The sequence below is a fragment of the Notamacropus eugenii genome, chromosome 1, assembly GCF_028372415.1.
Source record: "Notamacropus eugenii isolate mMacEug1 chromosome 1, mMacEug1.pri_v2, whole genome shotgun sequence".
NCBI classification, from domain to species: Eukaryota; Metazoa; Chordata; class Mammalia; order Diprotodontia; family Macropodidae; genus Notamacropus; species Notamacropus eugenii.
In genome coordinates, this window is record NC_092872.1 from 752,514,738 (window position 1) to 752,534,718 (window position 19,981).

The window sequence follows — 19,981 nt, forward strand, 5'->3', positions numbered from 1 at the left end:
TTAGACTTGCTCTATCTTGACCTCAGTTTTGGATTGGCAGTGAAGAGAAACAAAATTTTGTCTCAATGTCTAAAGCAAAAATGGCAGTTTTTATCTCCTCTTAAGAACATACCATCTGACAAGGTTATTGTGGCGGGGAGGCCTATGAATGAGTGAATGGGAATAGACAGAATAGTTCCTCCAAGGGCGAGCTCTGCATGAGCATCAGGGGTTGGTTGGAGCTCATTCCTCCCACTCTTCTTTCAGTGTCTGACAAACATGCAGTGCTTGTGAATGCTCATATAAAGTAATGAATGAGCAGCAGGACTGTCTGGGTTTCCATGAGGTGGATTCCTATTGTCTTGGTCTAGCGCCTTGACTCTAGGCTGTAACTTCTCTCATTTAGTACAAGGTTCAAAATTGAAAGATTGTCATAATTTAGTTGGTTCACTTGGCCAATTTCCCTTGAGATTCTAATCTCATTCTTAAATTTACTTCCTCCCCTCCATCAGGACTGTACAGCTGTTATTTAAGTATATTCATTGAGTGAAAGGAAATAAAAAATACACCAGTAAAACTCATAAGCCAATATGGTTGAGAAGGATGTGATGGATAAACTCCTTTGAGAATGTAGCCTCTCCTGTAAAATGTCAACTCTCAATTCTGCTTCTGCCAAGGGAACAGAAATAGCCAGAGGCTATTTGCAGAGAATAGTTTTAAGACTCTCCCTTCCCCCACTGGCTCATTTCAAAGATATAAAGAATAAAAATGAAAGTTTTTCCATATGGTACAGGAAGATCCCCATTCCAACTCCCAAAGTCTTTCTTAGCACATTCCCCAGTGAACCTTGAGCTTCTTTCTGATTCCCATAGCATTCTTCTAAGTTTTCCTCTGTCCAGGGTCTCATGAAATCATTCCACATATTCACTGCAAGTCCTGAGACAAATAATTATTGTTGTTGCAACCTTGCAGCAATTCAAATGTCAACAGCTTTGAGGAATGAGAGGAGAAGATACAAATTCTGAAAGAGACAGAGACAAAGTCACAGATTGCTCTTCTAAAATTTCCACTTGAATTTCACATTGTACAATGACTCCCTGAACTGGTGTTGAAGGTCAGGTGAGTCATCATCTTCTGTACTCCCCTTCTCCCTTTTCATTGTTAAATTTCTTTAAAAATAAAAAAAGGACATGGTTTGCTGTAACCAGGTATTACATTAAGAACAATTTTGCAAAAAGAAAAAAATCCTTAGGAGAGACTGCCCAGATCAGATGTTAATGGTTTCCCTTCACTTTGAGGCCTTCAGGAGGAGGCTGGATGATGATTTACTATACGGTCCTCCCTCAGTTAAGACTTGGACTCCCTGACTGATGGTTCTAACACCTCTGAGATTCTTTGATATTATGGAGGAATTCTACTCTCTGGAGAACCAGGATCATAGTACTCCTCTCTGCTACCTGGAGCCAGGAGAAATACTTATAACTGAGTGCACACATCCTCCTTCTAATTCATGGGGTTACTCTGAGAATCAATATTTCAAAGAACTTAGCACAGCGAATAGTACACAGTAAACCCTTAATAAATGCCAATTATCTTCCCTTATCACTTTGTGAAACAAAAGGATGGTAACCAAAGTGGGACAGCCAAATTATCAAAGGAATGCAGAATCATCAGTCTTTTATTGCTCACTGTGAATTTCAAGGGTCACTAATACATGAAAAATTCCCATAACTATCCTAAAATGGCAGCCAGTGCCAAGATAATCAGAGAAGCATTGAATTCCTTCCTGTGTCTTTTTGGGCAAAACTGCAGACACAGACCCTCCCTGATGTGTGGCTCTGCCAGTCAAGTTGGGGATTGAAGGAGCAGGCACAAAATCTTTTAAACAAGCAAACTAACTCTCACATTTCTTTTGCCCAAATGCATGTATCATCGCATGATTTATGAACTATGTAGGCATTTTCACTCAATAAGTAAGAATTCAAGGAAATATATACTTCTACTTAACTGTCCCTGGTTTCTTGGTTAGGACTCCATCTTTGTGCAGCTCAGAACATCAAGGTGCTATGTACTGGTGCCCAGAAGAATGGCTCTATCTTTTCACCCCCAAAGGGGCTATTGTAAGGAGTTATGAAGTTTTAAATAAAAGAGATAAAGATTTGGGTTCGGCACATATACAAATATTAAGAATGATGAACTCATCACTTTATAATATCCTGGTAATGAACAGATGAAATAAAGTTAAACACACCAGTTTGTAAGACATCTTGGGAACAAAGGGTCACACTCATGTATATTCTTTGTCAATTTCCTTTAGCTGCCTCTTCATACCCACCATTCCCACCCCTCAACCTCCACCCAAGTGAAGAGATTTGTCCTAAACCATCCTCACTCAAGGAAGATAAACTTTGCCTGAACAAGTTATGACTGCCTGACTTTGGCAAGTGGACTTTTCTACCCCCCTTGATAAGGCTGTCTCAGGGTAGAAGAGTGGGAATATTTAATGAGGGTGAGCAAGCTTGAAATCTGCGTGATCTTTCTTCTTTTCTTAGGAGTGGTCTCAGAATGCTGGACTTGCTGAACTCACTGTCTGTATGGTGTTGTCTGTGTTAGTAATGTCTTTCAAGGAATAATATGGTGCATTTCTAAGTCCAATAATAGATACATGTTTCATTTTGATTATGTACTACATTCCAATGAGAAGGAATAAAATGCCTAATAAGCTGAATCCAGAATATGGAAATAAATTACATTCATACATGCAGAGCAGAAGGGACATACACAATTACAGTATCAAGGCCTTAAAAATATTACTTCCTTCAATGAGCTGTGATTTCATGGGTGTGGCTATTCCTTCCCCAAAACAGATCATAAATCAAATCAAATCGCAGATCCTAGATGTTTATGAATGACCATGACCAAAATATATACGATTTTGTCCAAGATTCCAGTGATGAGATTTCCCTAAAGTAATAAGACTGGTGCTGTTCCGACAAGAGACAACAGATCCTTCATCAATCCCACAAAGTCTTTCAACTTACATAGAACCTGTTTGATTTCTTCTACTGCTGGCATACTGTATTTTACTGCATAATTATCACCACCACATAACTGCCACACTGTTTTTTTCAGGCAAAAATTTGGGTCATAACATTTCATTAAATATTTGTCAAAGGTATAATTCTGTTTGTCATGTCACTTAAAATGTAAACAGAGCAGCAATGAATTTTCCAGTGGAATATGTATAGGTATTTAACTCTCATGCATTGTAAGTCTCCAATTCTTAACACATGAGCACTGTCAGTATGTATCTGAGGGATGATTTGCATGCCTTGTTTAAAGATTTACAGTACTAATGATGTTGTCACTAAAGCCAATGAAGACCCATAAGCACAAGGAGAGTGGTTAGGCAGATGAAGATGCCATGAATAAGTGACATGATATGGTAAGACTTGTATCTTCCAATTTTCATGTGTATGTGTGAGTATTCCATACATCTTAATCTTGTACCAAAATCAGTTAAGTAATAAATTATTTTTAAGTAATACTGGCACATATTTTTAAAGCTTCACATAATTATCACATCTACTTTTTTACAAAAAATGGCAATTTTATGAAGATTATTTGGTGAAATATGGTAGCTTTCAACACCCAATATTCCTAATATAATGTAAAAAAAATAGAAAATAATAAGCTACTCTTTCCTTTACTTAGAGAAGGCAGGAAATATGGGACAGAGGGTGCAAATGTTATCAGTTATGATAACTTGGTTGGCTATTACCAAGTATTTTTCTTCGTTACAAGGAAAATTTGAAAGGTCAATGGGTGGACAAGATGGAGCATCAAGTCAAAATAGAGATTAATAAAAAGCCATTATGAGGGGCAGAGCCAAGATGGTGGAGTGACAGCATTGACTTGCTATAGTTCTCCCCCCAAACTCAGTCAAATACCTATAAAAATGACTGTAACCAAATTCTGGAGCTGCAGAACACACAGAATGACTGAGTAATGCAAATCTCCAGCCCAAGACAGCCCATAGGAAGTATCTATCATGCTGCACTGGCAGCAGAGTGCAGTCCAGTGTGGGCCACAGAGGCAAAAACAGGACCTGTGTAGTCCTTGAGGTAGCTAAATCTCTGGCACTTGTGGCAGTTTCCAGAATTCATGACCCCAAAATTCTGAGGACAAATTGAAAGGTCACTGGAAAAAGCATATGGGACCTGTGTGAGAGAGGAGAGTGGTCTGGTCCCATCCCCAGGGCAGTGGAGGGGGTAGAGGAACTCAAGGCAACAGCAGCAGAGAGAGGGGCAGCTACTGCTTGTGGAGCTCGAGGCCCAGAGATTGTAAGGAGATCCAGCGACTGACAGTACACCACCCACCCACACTGGAAGCAGAGCACTATCTTGACAAAGAGATCAAAGGTCAAGCAAATAATTGGAGAAATGAGCAAAAAATAGATAAAGAATCAGACTGTAGAATCTTAATTTGGTAACAAAGAAGGTCAAAATATACAACCAGAAGGCAACAATAAACTCAAAGTTCCTCCATTCAAAGACTCTAAGAAAAATACGAATTGGTTTCAGGCCATGGAAGAGCACAAAAAGGATTTTGAAAATCAAATAAGAGAAGCAGAAGAAAAATTAGGAAGAGAAATGAGAGTGATGCAAGAAAATCATAAAAAAATGAGTCAACTGCTTGCTAAAGGAGACCTCAAAAAATGCTGAAGAAAATAACACTCTCAAAAATTAGATTAACCCAAATGGGAGAAGACATCTAAAAAGCCAGGGATGAGAGGAATGTCCTAAAAAGCAGAACTGGTCAGATGGCAAAGGAGGTCCAAAAGCTCAGTGAAGAAAATAATCCCTTAAAAATTAGAATGGAGCAGATGGAAGCTAATGACGTTATGAAAAATCAAGGAATTATAAAAAAAAAACCAAAGGAATGAAAAAATAGCAAGCAATGTGAAATATCTTCTTATTGAAAAAGCAACTGACCAAGAAAATAGATCCAGGAGAGACAATTTAAAAATTATGGAGCTACCTGAAAGTCATGATCTATAAAAAGAGACTAGACATCATCTTTCAAGAAATTATCAGGAAGCAATATCGCTACTAGGACTATATCCCCAAGAGATTATAAAAATGGGAAAGGGTCCCACATGTACAAAAATATTTATAGCAGCACTCTATGTAGTTGCCAAAAACTGGAAGTCAAGGGGATGTCCATCAATTGGGGAATGGCTGAATAAATTATGGTATATGAATGTAATGGAGTACTATTGTGCCATAAGAAATGATGAACAAGAAGACTTCAGAGAGGCCTGGAAGGACTTATATAACCTGATGCTGAGTGAAAGGAGCAGAACCAGGAGAACTTTATGCACAGCAACGACCACAGTGTGTGAGAGTTTTTTCTGGTAGACTTAGATTTTTGTAATAACACAAGAACTTCTTACAAAAAAAAAAAAATCCCAATGGTGGATCTCAAGGTAAAATGCCTTCCACACTCAGAGAGAGAAATATGGAAGTCACTCACATAATGTAGCAGATCATGTTTGTGTATGTGTATGTGTTTGTGTATCATGTTCTGATTTGTTATACGATTTCTTTCATTTATCTTAGTCTGACTACATAGCATGACTATAGTGAAAATATACTCAGTAGGAAAGTATATGTAGAATCTATACAGAATTGTATGCAGTAGTGGGGAGGGAGGGGGATAGTGGAGGGTAGGTGGGGGGGATAAAATCGCAATTGTATGGCAGTGATTGTTAAACATTAAAAAATAAAAAAAAAATAAAACTACTTTATGAAGGAAAAAAAAAAAGAAATTATCAGGAAAACTGCCCTGATATTATAGAACATAAAATACATATTGAAAGAATCCAATGATAACCTCCTGAAAGAGATCCCCAAAAGAAAGCTCCTAGGAATATTGTAGACAAATTCCAGAGCTCCCATGGAGAGCTCTGGAGAGCCCAAGGAGTCAAGGAGAAAATATTCCAAGAAGTTAGAGGAAACAATTTTGAGTATTGTGGAGTTGCAATCAGGAAAGCATAAGATCTAACAGCTTCTACCTCAAGGGACTGATAGGTTTGGTATATGATATTCCAGAAGACAAAGGAGCTAGCATTTCAAGAATCACCTACCCCAGCAAAACTGAATATGATACTTCAGGGGAAACAAATATTCAATGGAATAGAAAATTTGACTTTCAAACACGAGAACCAAGAGAAGACTGAAAAGGTAAACAGGAAAGAGAAATCATAAGGCACTCACTAAACTGGAACTGTTTACATTCCTACATGGAAAGATAATATTTACAACTCTTGAGTCTTTTAACAGTATTAGGGTCGTTGGAGGGATTATATATATATATATATATATATATATATATATATATATATATATATATATATATATATATATATATATATATATTAAGACAGAGGGCACAGGATGAGTTGAATAAGAAAGGATGGTTTCTAAAAAAATAAAATTAAGGAGTGAGAGAGGAATATATTGGGAGGAGAAAGCAAGAAATAGAATGGGGCAAATTATCTCACAAAGAAAAGGCAAGAAAAAAGCTTTTGCAATGGAGGAAAATAGGGGGGAGGTGACAGGGAAAGAGTGAATCTTACTTTCATCACATTTGGATTAAAGAGGGAATAATATGCACATTCAATTTGGTATGAAAATCTATCTTCCACTACAGGAAAGCAGGGAAAAAGGGGATAAGTGGGGTTGGGGCAGATGACAAAAGGGAGGGCAAGTGGGAGGAGGGGGTAATTAGAAGTAAACATTTGTGAAGACAGCCATTTTCTCAAAAGAGACAATAGAATAAATGGAGGCAGGATAGGATGGAGGGAAATATAGTTAGTCTTTCATAATATGACTGTAATGAAAGTGTTTTGCATAATTACACATGTATGACCTATATTGAATTGCTTGCTTTGTCAGTGAGCATGGACAGGGAAGGAGAAAGGGAGAGAAGTTGAAAGTCAAAATTTTAAAAATGAATGTTAAAAATTGTTTTTACACGTAACTGGGAAATAAGATATATAGACAATGGGATATAGAAATCTATCTTGCTCTAGAAGAAACTAGAGGGCATGGGGATAAGAGAAGGGAGGGTATGATAGAAGGGAGTTTAGATTGGGGGAAGGGATAATCAGAATGCATGCTGTCCTAGGTTGGATGGAGGGGAGAGATGGGGAGTAAATTTGGCATTCAAACTCTTGTGGAATGTTGAAAACTAAAAATAAATAAATTTAAAATGGGGAAAAAAGTCATTAACAAAGCATCATTTTAAAAGAACTTGTAGATATTTTTCACAATCAGATGAAAGACTAAATATCCATTTGGGTCCAGTTCCATTCCATCCAAAGTTACTTCTGTTAGAACAAATGCAGGCAAAAAAGGAATTCCCCAGAATACTAGGAGTTTGATACAGTTTGATGTCTATCCCAAAGGTTAAACCTTGCATTGTGCTTGGATATCACACTAATAGTGGGAGAGCTTATTCACTTTGTGCATTTTTTGGTAGATCCCAATCTATGGAATTTCCTCTATTTATGCTTTCATTCAGTATAGCTATGTAATTCAACCTGGTTTACTTACTCTCCAGGCAGAGAGGTAGCATAGTGGAAAAGAATGCCAAGCCTGGAGTCAGCAAGAAATTTTTCTGAGTTCAAATCTGTCCTCAGACACTTACTAATCATGTTAGCCTGGGGAAGTCAACAAAACTTGCTTTCCAGTTTTCTTATCTGTAAAATGAGCTGGGGAAAACTAGCAAACCACTCCAGTATCTTTGGCAAGAGAATCCCAGAGGGGGTCAGGAAGAGTTGTATAGTTGAAAAATAACCAGAAAAGCTTACTTGCTATTTATGTATTTATAAATAGCATATTTATTGTACATTTATTTGTACATTGTATATTTATTGGACTTACCTATTCCTCATTAAGAGACAGCAATGAGGAAGATTGCTAAAATTTTTAAAATCATTTTCCAATATCAGTAATATTAAAGCAGCAGTTAGAGGTAATTATAATCAAGTACCTCCCCTCAATCCATGAGGAGAACACAGGAACCAGTTGCATAGTTCCCTGTTTTGCTCTCTTGCAGGCAGTGATCGAAAATATCTCTTGCAGAAGGGTAAACAAGTTTCCAGCAATATCTAACAATAATTTCCTGTAAACAACAGTTAGATATTCCATGTGAACCTGAATCATCTATATGAGCAGCACAATTAAATTAATTTTATTCAATTTAATGCATTTTTTAACCTGGCAAAGTCATGATCATTGAAGATGTGAGCTCTGTCTATTACCTTTGTGTAATATACAAATTTGATATTGATGCCATCTTGATGCCCCACACTCACCCTTACTCTTAATCCGTGTGTAACTTCCTACATGTAACTTTTTCAAATCCTCCCAGTTTTTAGTTTTCTCTCTCCTCAAATATGCTTGGATTTATCTATTTTTGTACATGTGATAGCTCCTAGAAGGATGCAAGCTCTCTGAGAATAAGAATTGTATTGGTTTTGTTTTTAAAACCACAGTGCTTTACACATAGTAGGCATTTACCAAATATTTAATGAATTGAACTGTATTAATTAAAATCTATTTCTTCATTCAAATAACTTGTATAAATGTAGAAACCCATCATCTCTGGGGTGCTTCACAGGATATAGGTTTTCACATTGATACTAATTCATAAATATCTCTTTCACTCCAGGTATTTTCCCACTTTGAAATCTATAGCTGTATACTGTCCTTCACAGTGAAAATAATAAAGAATCTTTCTTCCACTGACTTTGAGATATGATTCTTTCATCTTGTTTCACCAGTATAACACATGAAATTTCATTCCATGCTTTGCTGAAATCCTGGCATATGAGTATATGGAATTACTTTATATTCCATCTAGTTTTCCTGTAATAAAATGAAATTACTCTCTCTATCTCCTGTATCACCTGTACCTGTTACAGTGCTTTTTGTCCTTCCAAACTCGACTTAGGCACAACCGTCATGAAGTCTTCCCAGATTCCCCAGATGCTAGTGAGTACCCCACCAAAGTATTACCTCATATTTGTTTTATATACTTTAATACTCACACATACTAGCACCCCTCTTAAAATATAAACATATTTAAGTAACAGAATATTTAACTTTTGCTTTTCTATCTCCAGCACTTGGTATAGTTCCTAGAAAGTGGGTAAAAGTGATGGCTACCATTTACCTGACATTTCAAGATTAACAAAGCATTGTACAAACATTATTTCTTTCTGTGTATTAGGACCAGAATACATTCTTACTGAATTGTATATAGTTCTGAAGTATTACAAAGATGGTAACCATGATTTTAAATAACATATTTATTGTGAAAAGTACTTTCCTGTGCATTTTTAATTTGACTCTCAGCAAAAACAATTTGCTATCATCTCCATTTCATAATAAAGGGAAGTGAGGCCAAAAGAATATATGTGAGTAAATAAAATTGAATGAGTTTTGAATTTCAAGAATTCAATTCAGTAAAATAAATTAAATTGTTTAAGTACCTTCCAGGTGTCAGGCAATGTGTTAAACAATAAGGATTCAAAGGCAAACCAAACACTCAAAATAAAGTTCTTGCTCTCAAGCAGCTCAAAAGAAATATGAAGAAAAGGAAAATAATTCCAAAAAGTTATAAATAAGCATACACAAACACACAACTATGTCTAGGAAAAAAAAAAACTTAGAATGTTGAAAAAATTTCCAGCTGTGAAATATAATATTTGAAAAGACTGTGGAGTGTAGACTAGAAGACTAGAGACAGGAGAAAAAAACCATTAACGCGTTTTGAAAAAAATAGATGAAGAGATGAATTCCACCAACTCCTGAAATTGATGTTGCTCTCTGGCAAAAATCTGGGATGGATTATTAAACAGATGATTTATAAGTACTCAGAAAAGGAAGCAGTGATACCAGGAAGTCAGCATGGGTTCATTAATTCATGCAAACTAATTTACTTTCAATTCTGTCTTTTTTCTTCCTTTCTCTTTTTGATAAGGTATTAGAGTGACAGATTAGGAAATGTAATCATAATGTATCTGAATTTCAGTATGGCATTTGACAATGTCTCTAATGTCTTATTAAAATCTTGTCAATAATATATAGAGATGTGTGGTACAGGATGGTCCAGTTGGATGGATTCATGGCAGGCTTATTCAGCATACACTAAAAAAACAAAAAACAAAAAACAAAAACAACAAGAAAACAAACAAAAAACCCCATAGATTACTGTATCAGCCTCTACATGAAGGAGGAATATGTGATATGTCCTTGGGTTCCTGGATTATCCCTGTCCTGGGAGATGTCTCATATTAATGATGTGCATGAATTCAGGGCCGTTACATTCATCAGTTTCTGAGGAAGAAAGAAAAGTGGGAAGTACTTAAACAAATTTTTGTTGACATATCTAGGGGAAGGAAAGAGCCAAGATGGTCAAGCTGTAGAAGCAGGGCAGATAGATCAATCAAATGCATCGACAAAATGTTTCAGCCTTGGTCCTGATGGAAAGATACAGAAAAATCAGTGACTTGGCATAGGGGGCTTATCACAGGGATACAGAGATGTGTTTGTACACTGGGGACAAGAATGGAATAGGAACACACTATACACTAGGGAGATACTTTTTACCAGCTTGCAAAAAGGTCCCAGATTCATAAGAGAGGCCCCTCAATTCCTTACTAGGACATTGCAAAGACAGAAGTGTGCACTGTTGGCTTTGTTACACAAATCTGTTCAGAGTTACAGATCCAAAGCTTACTGAGAAAGGAACCTAGACATAGAAGAAACTTTGCCAGGTTGGCAGGCCCAGGATGGATCTTGAGAAATAAAGACGCCCATAAATCAACAGCAGTAGCAAAGGTGTAGCTCAGACCCCAACTGGAGAGTAGAGTTTCAGTTTTCATTTATCCCACCTTGTAGAGGAATAACCAAGACAGGGATCTCAGGCTAAAGAAGAACATAGAATTTGGCCACTCCAAAGCAACAGTGCCTTTCAGTTCACTCCTAGGGACCAAGTCCACCTCTTGCTCATACCAAAACCTAAGTCATGAACTTGTAGAACTTAAGTGAGACTTCAATTAGATTTGGCCTTGAATCAGATGAGTTTGGGAGCACTGAAAGCTTGCCTCTGAGATACATCAGTAATGAAATCCTTAATATTTGAAGAAAATAGTCATAGAACCATCCCAGACCTACTCTTCAGAAATGCTACAGAAGTCAGCTCAAGCATCAGATCAAAAGTGAGGAAATAGGATGGAAGAATGAGCAAATGAAAAAAAAATTCTCTATAAAGATCTATTTTGGTGGAAAGGAATCTCCTTACACAAACCCAGAAGAAAATGATTCAAAATATTTCTAATCAGTATCTCAGAAAAACACAACAATGTGGGCAAAAATTCAACTAGAATTAATGGAAGAAATGAAGCCAGAATTTTAAAAGGTATTAAAAGTGTTTGTGTAAATTAAATAATATTTGAGGAAAAAAATGAAAAGAAGTGATTATTATAAGGAAAATAGGAAATTAACAGCTTGTCTCAAGAGATATAAAACATGACAAAACTCCCTGAAAAATTAGAATGGATCATTTGAATCTATTGACCTCATCAGACAAAAATCAAAATTAAAAAAGCCAAGTCAAAAAACAAAAAGAAGAGGGGCAGAGCCAAGATGGAAGAGTAACAGCACAGACTTGCTAGTGCTCTGCCCACAAACCCAGGCAAATACCTGTAAATATGATTCTAAACAAATTCTGGAGCTACAGAACCCACAGTATGACAGAGTGAAGCAAATTTCTAGCCCAAGACAACCTGGAAGGTTGCTGGGAAGTGTCTATCACCCCACTCTGGGATCAGAGAGCAGTGCACTGTGGCTGCTACAGCACATATGGGATCTGAACAGGCCTTGGGGGTACTGAATCTTGGGCACCTATGGCTGTTTCCAGATTTCATGATCCCAAAAAGCTGAGAACAAATTGAAAAGTCAATGGAACAAACCTGTGGAGCCTGTGTGAGATAGAAGAGTGGTCAGAGTCCAGCCCTAGGGAACTAAAGGGGGCAGAGGAGACCACTGAGAAAAACCTGCAGACACAGAAGCAGCAGCAGCAGCTGTGGTGCAATGGCAGTGACTGTTTCTGGAGCCCTAGGCCCACAGATTGTGGGAGAATTGAGTGACTGACAGTGCATCAACTCAACCTCATTGGAAGCAGAGTAGAACCTTTTTTTCTCTTCATTTTCTTTTTCTTTTCTGTTCTTTTTTTAAACTAAATTGTTAAATTTGTTTTCAGTGTTCAATGATCACTTCCATATATCTTAGATATTTTCCTCACCCTTCCCCTCACTCCCCCCTCCCTATCTACTCCCTTCCTGAGAAAGCTCATAGTCTGATATAGGTTCTACATGTTGCATAGAAAAATTAAAAGGAATGGAAGAAACCATAAAACAAAACACAATACAAAATAAAATGGTCTGTTTCTTTTTGCAATTAAATTCCATAGTTCTTTCACTGGATGTGGAGGTGTTTTGCCTCAACAGTCCTTTCGAAATTTTTTAAGTCCATGCATTTCAATGGAGTACTAAGTCTATCAAAAAAATTCCTCGAACACTATGGTTGTTAAAATGTACAAAGTTCTCCTGGTTCTGCTCCTTTCGCTCAGCATCAGTTCTTATAAGTCTTTCCAGGCCTCTCTGAACTGTTTCTGTTCATTGTTTCTCATAGAGCAATAGTATTCTATTGCATTCATATACCACAACTTGTTCAACCACTCCCCAGCTGATGGGCATCCTCTTGATTTCCAGGTTTTAGTCACTACAAAGAGACCTGCTATAAATCTTTTTGTACATGTGGGACCCATTCTCATTTCTATGATCTCTTCAGGATAGAGTCCCTGAAAAGATATTGCCAGGTCAAGGGTATGCCCATTTTTTTCAGACCTTTGGGCATAGTTCCAAATTGTTCTCCAGAATGGTTGGATCAGCTCACAGCTCCACCAACAGTGAACCAGTATTTCAGCTCCCTCACATCTTCTTCAACATTTATCATCTTCCTGTTTGGTCATATTAGCCAATCTGATAGGTGGGATGTGGTACCACAGAGTTGCTTTGATTTGCATCTTTCTATTCAATAGTGATTTAGAGCATTTTTTCATATGATTATAGACAGCTTTACTTTCTTCCTCTGAAAATTCCCTGTTCAAATCCTTTGACCATTTATCAATAGGGGAATGACTTGTATTCTTGCACATTTGATTCAGTTCTCTATATATTTTAGAAATGAGGTCATTATCACAGACACTAACTGCAAAAATTCCCAGTTTTCTGCTTCCCTCATAATCGTGGTTGCATTGGGTTTATTTGTGCAAAACCTTTTCAACTTAATGTAATCAAAATTATCCATTTTGCACTTCATAATGTTCTCTATCTCTTGTTTGGTCATAAATTTCTCAATTCTCCGTAAATCCTACAAATACACTATTCCTTGCTCCACTAATTGGTTTATAGTATCCATTTTTATACTTAGATCATGTATCCATTTAGACTTTATTCTTGCCTATGGTGTCAGGCATTGGTCTATGCCCAGTTTTCACTATACTATTATCCAGTTTTCCCAGCAGGTTTTGTCAAACAGTGAGTTCTTATCCCAGAAGTTGGGTCCATGGATTTATCAAACAATAGACTGCTATATTAATTGACTACTGAGTCTTGGGTACGTAACTTATTCCACTGATCTACCCTGCTGTTTCTTAGCCAGTACCAAGTAGTTTTGACAATTACTATTTTATAATACAATTTGAGATCTGGTAGAGGCAGGCCACCTTCCCTAGCATTCCTTTTCATGAGTGCCCTTGACATTCTGGACCTTTTGTTCTCCCAGATGAATTTTGATATTATTTTTTCTAGCTCTACAAAATAATTACCTAGTAGTTTGATTGGTGTGGCACTGAGTAAGCAAATTAACTTCAGTAGAATTGTCATTTTTATTATATTGACTCAGCCCACCCATGAGCAACTGATGTTTTTCCACTTACTTAGATCTGACTTTATTTGTGTGAAAAATGTCTTGTTCATATAGTCCCTTGGTTTGTTTTGGCAGGTAGACTCCCAAGTATGTTTCAGTGTCTACTGTAGCTTTAAATGAGATTTCTCTGTTTATCTCTTGCAAGTAGGGTTTGTTAGTAATATACACAAATGCAGAAGATTTGTTTGGGTTTATTTTGTAACCTGCAAGTTTGCCAAAGTTGTTTATTATTTCAAATAGTTTTTTACTTAAATCTCTGGGTTTCTCTAAGTATATCATCATATTATCTGCAAAGAGTGATAACTCAGTTTCTTCTTTGCCTATTCTAATTCCTTCAAGTTCTTTTTCTTTTCTTACTTCTACAGCTAACATTCCTAGTGCCATATTTACTAAGTGGTGATAATAGACATCCTTGTTCCACCTCTGATCTTATTGGAAGTGTCTCAAGCTTATCCTCCTTGCATATAATGCTTCCTGAAGGTTTTAGGTAGATATTGCTTATTATTGTATGGAAAGTTTCATTTATTCCTGTGTTCTCCAGTGTTTTTGATAGGAGTGGGTGTTGTATTTTGTCAAAAGGTTTTACTGAATTTACTGAGATAATCATGTGGTTTCTGTGAGTTTCCTTCTTGATATGATCAATAATGGTAACAGTTTTCCTAATATTGAACCATCTCTACATTACTGGGATAAATCCTGCCTGATCATAATGTGTTTTTCCCATGATTAGTTGCTGCATTCTTTTTTGTTAAAATACTTTTTAAAATTTTTGCATCTATGTTGATTAGAGAAATTGGTCTGTAATTTTCTTTCTCTGTATTTGTACCATATTTGTACCATAAAAAGAATTTGTGAGGATTCCTTCTTTCCCAGTTTTCCCAAACAGTCTATATAGTATTGGAAATAACTCTTCTTTAAATGTTTGATAGAATTCACTTGTGAATCCATGTGGCCCTGGAGATTTTTTCCTGGGGAGTTCACTGATGGCTTGTTCAATTTCTTTTTCTGAGATGGGGTTATTTAAGTATTCAAATGCCACTTTTATTAGTTTGGGCAATTTGTATCTTTTAAAATAATCATCCGTCTCATTTAGATTGACCGATTTATGGGCATACAGTTGAGAAAAGCAATTTCTAAATAATGTTTTAATTTTCTTCTCATTGGAGGTTCATTCACCATTTTCATTTTTAATATTAGTAATTTGATTTTCTTCTTTCTTTTTTTAAATCAAATTCACCAAAGGTTTATCAATGCTACTGGTTTTTTTCATAAAACCAACTCCTAGTTTTATTTATTAGTTCAATAGTTTTTTTTCTTTTAATTTTGTTAATCTCTCCTTTGGTTTCAGTATTTCTAATTTGGTATTTACTTGTGGATTTTCAATGTTCTTTTTCGAGCTTTTTAAACTGCATGCCCAATTCATTGATCTTCTCTTTCTCTATTTTATTCATGTAGGCACTCCAAGATGTAAAACTTCCCTAAGAACTGTTTTTTCAATATCTCATAAAATTTGGTAGGTTGTCTCATTATTATCATTCTCTTGAATGAAGTTTTTGATAGTTTCTATAATTTGTTGTTTAACCCACTCATTCTTTAGGATTAGATTGTTTAGTTTCCAATTACTTTTTGGTTTATGTTTCCATGGCCTTTGATTACATATATGTTTTATTGCATTATGATCTGAGAAGGATGCTTTGACTATTTCTGCTTTTCTACAGGAGATTGTGAGGTTTTTATGGCCTACTACATGATCAGTTTTTGTATATGTGCCATGTACTGCTAAGAAAAAGGTGTATTTCTTTCTGTCCCCATCCAATTTTCTCCAGAGATCTATCATATCTACCTCATCTAGAGTTCTCCTCACCTCTTTAACTTCTTTCTTGTTTATTTTGAGTTTAGACTTACCAAGTTCAGAGAGGATAAGATTGAGGTCCCCCACTAGTATAGTTTTGCTGTCTATTTCTTCCTTCAACTCCCCCAACCTCTCCTCTAAGAATTAGAATGCTATACCACTTGGAGCATATATGTGTAATAATGAAATTGCTTCATTGTCTACAGTGCCTTTTAGCAGGATATAGCTTCATTCTTAATCTCTTTTAATTAGATCTATTTCTGATTTTGCTTTGTCTGAAGTTAGGATTGCTACCCCTGACTTTTTTACATCAGCTGAGGCACAATAAATTCTGCTCCAGCCTCTTAGCTTTACCCTCTGTGTAACTCCCCTTTTCAAATGTGTTTCTTGTAAACAACATATTGTTGGATTATTGCTTTTAATCTATTCTGCTCTCTGTCTCCATTTTATGGGAGAGTTCATTCCATTCATATTCACAGTTATGATTACTATTTGTGTCTTTTCCTCCATCTCTTTTTCCCTGGTTTATGCTTTTAGTTCTCCCTTCTCCCTTTCCCTCCCCAATAGAGTTTTAATTTTTGACTACCACCTCCCTCAGTCTTCCCTCCCTTCTTTCAAACTCCTCCTTTTTAATCCCCTTTTCCCTTACTACTTCTTCTCTCCCCTTTAACCTTCCCTCACTTTTCTTTCCCCCTTCCCCTCCTATTGCCTATAGAGCTAGTTGTATTTCTATATTTAACTGAGTTTGTTGTACCCTCTTTGAATTCACTCAGATTAGAGTACCTCTCAAACAATACTCATCTCAGTCCCCTCTTTTCCTCTATTGTAATATTGTTTTTGTGCCTATTCCTGTTCTATCCTTTGTCTCTTTTTGCATCCCCAGTTCTAAGCACAGCATCTGGTACACAGTAAGCACTTAATACATGTTTATTGATTGTCATCTATAGCATCTTGGACCTTACTCTCAGCTGAACTGGCAAAAAGAAGGAAGACTAGAAAGGCACACAGAGCTAGGAATAGATATATATTTCACTCAACATGTGAATAGAAGGGATAATGTAGTAGGGAATAAGGAAGTTAGGTGAAGATAATTAAAGGAGAGGTTAGTCCCAAGGAAAATAAACCTAAAGGAGGCACAATGATATTTATAGCTCTTTTTTGAGGTAACAAAGGAAAGGAATCCAAGGAGATGTCTCAATTGGAGGAATATCTGAAAAAAGTATGTTAAATAAATATTATTGTCCTCAGCTCTTATCAGTGGTTAATAGTGATAAATGCTACCACTTCCTGATAGAAAAAAAAAATCTACATCAGAATGCAGATGAAGACAAGTATATTATATCCCTGAATATGCCCACATAAGCCTCAACCTTGGGTCAATTCCACCATTCATAGTCTTTGTACCTACTCATATGGGGCTGAAATCATACAACTGTTCTGATTAGATCCATTACAAATTTGTACTATATAGGCTCAAGTAGGTCCTCGTTGTATTTAGACTGTATCCCTTATTGGCCCACTCACCACAATGGCTTTTCCCAACCTTTTCATTCTTTCTCAAACTTCTCATAGATCCTCCTACCCCCACTCTTCCAGCTGAGAACCTTGCCTCATATATAACAGAAAATACTAAAGTCCTTCTCTGTGAGCTCCCTCTTTTCCCTTCTTGCTCACCCCCTATCATTCAGGTGCCTTCTACCAATTTCTCCTCCTTCACTGATCTTTCACAAAATAAAGTAGCTCATTTTAAGCTCAGTACTTGTTCAATGGATATCTTTCCATCCCATGTTCTCCAACAGATTGGCCCCTTTGTCATCTTTACTCTTTCACTTGTTTTCCATATCTCCCTCTCTACTGGTTCCTTTTCTACTGGCTACAAACATACTTATATCTCCTCTATCGAAACACAAAACAAAGCACCCATGTTAACTATTATCTTATTTCTCTTCTGCCTTTTGTAGCTAAACCCCTTTAAAAGGCTGTCTACAATAGATTCCTACACTTTCTTTTCTCTCACTTTCCTCTTAGCCTCTTAAAATGTGGCTTCAAAATTGATCATTCCACCCAATGTGTTCTCTCCAAAGTTACACGTTGTTGTCTTTCATACTCAAAGAGACCCAAGATAACATCATGATGTTGGGACCAAGTTACAGTATGTCAGAACAGAACAATATGAGGTTGAAAGATTCTACGACAAGTTGGGCACGGACAGCCCATATGGAAATTTGGAGTGATCTCTAAATGTGCACATCATGTTTCTTTTAAGCAACCACAATTCTGCTTTGCTCATAGAGGACAGTGCTTTCTTTGATTGTGGGCATGGCATGCAGGTTGGTACTGTGCCAGTGTCTCCAATGTGTCCAACTCCAGGATGCTCCGTTTGACACTCAAAGCCCTTCTTTACATAACCTCATTGATCTTTCCAGAATTTTTAAACCTTACTCTCTGATACATACTCTTTTATCCAGTAACACTAGCCTCCTAGATGTTTCATGAACAAGATACTACATTTCTCATTTCTGGGCATTTTCTCTGGATGTCTCTCATGCTAAACAATTTTCATCATTACTATCTCATTTAATATTCTCAAAAACCTTGCTCTGTGAGTTTAAAAAATGTTGAGGCAAAGTAGAACATCAATTGTATATACGCATATAATATTCCTTACTTTTGTTTTCCTACATCGACATTGAACAGAAGAAATATATTCTCAACTCTTTTTCCGGGTTAAACCTTATTATTTTTGTAAATTCTTCGATTTTCTTTCTGCTAATGCTACTGTCCCTTCCATTTGCATTAGTTTAGTCAATGAGTATATTTTTTCCCCTGGTTCTGTTTGCTTCACTCAGCATTAATTCTTTTATCTATGCTTCTTTGAAATGACCCATACTCATGTGGCTTTTTAAAAATTACACAGTAATATTCCCCTACAATCTTCCACTACATTTTTTAAAGCATCCTCCATTTGAATGGGAATATATTTAGTTTCCTTCTTTTCTAATAAAAAAAGTGCTGTTATGAATATGTTGACATATATGGAAAGAAGGAAAAAAGTAGTAAGGAAGAAATGAAAGAAAGGAGAAGGGAGGGAGGAGAGAAGGAAGAGAAGGGAGAAAAAAGAGAAGGGGAGAAATTGTGTGAGAGAGAGAGAAAGTGTAGAAGGGTGGGAAGAAAGAAAAAAAAATATTAATTGAATGTCTATGTTCCAGGACCTCTGCTAAGTACTTTACAAATCTTTATTCATTTAATTTTCATATCTTGCAAAGTATGTGCTATTTGCAACCTTTCTATTTGTCTTTAACCTCCATACTACAGTGTTAATGACATTGAAGTTAGAGTCAGCAATGCCTGGGGTCAAATCTTTCTTGAGTCAGTTATAAATTGTTTGACCCTGGCAAAATCACGTTATATCTATGCTTCAGCTTTCCTCTGTAAATCAAGAAAGTTGGCCTCAATTTCCCTGAAAATTCTTTTCAGCTCTAGTTCTGAAAGGTCCTATGATCCTTGGGATATATAACTACTAATGGGATGTTCAGATGAAAGGGCATGGGCTACTGAGTCACCACTTAAACACTGTTCTGAACTATGACTATGTATTGGGTGTGTTATAGAGAGGATTGCTTTAACGCTTGGATTGAGTTAGATGACCTCTTAAGTCCTTCCACATTTCAAAGTCTGTCATTCTGTGACTGCTTTCCAGAATGTGTGGACTAAGATGCATTCCACTAACAATATTTGGGTGTCTACATTCCCAAAGACTCTCTGGCTTTTGAAAAGTAATTACAATGTAACAGACTTCAAAAACTGGATCATCATAGGTAGAGAGTTAAAATATCAATGAAGCAGACAAAGCTCTGGGCACAGAGTCAAAGGGACGTAGAGCTGTATCCCACTTCTGCACCCTAGCTCTGTGAGATCCTCCATCTATCCATCTATCTATCTATCTATCTATCTATCTATCTATCTATCTATCTGTCTGTCTGTCTGTCTGTCTGTCTGTCTGTCTGTCTGTCTGTCTGTCTGATCTATCTATCTATCCATCTCTTCATGCTTTTGTCTGCCTTATCTGTGTTTCTCTCTGTCT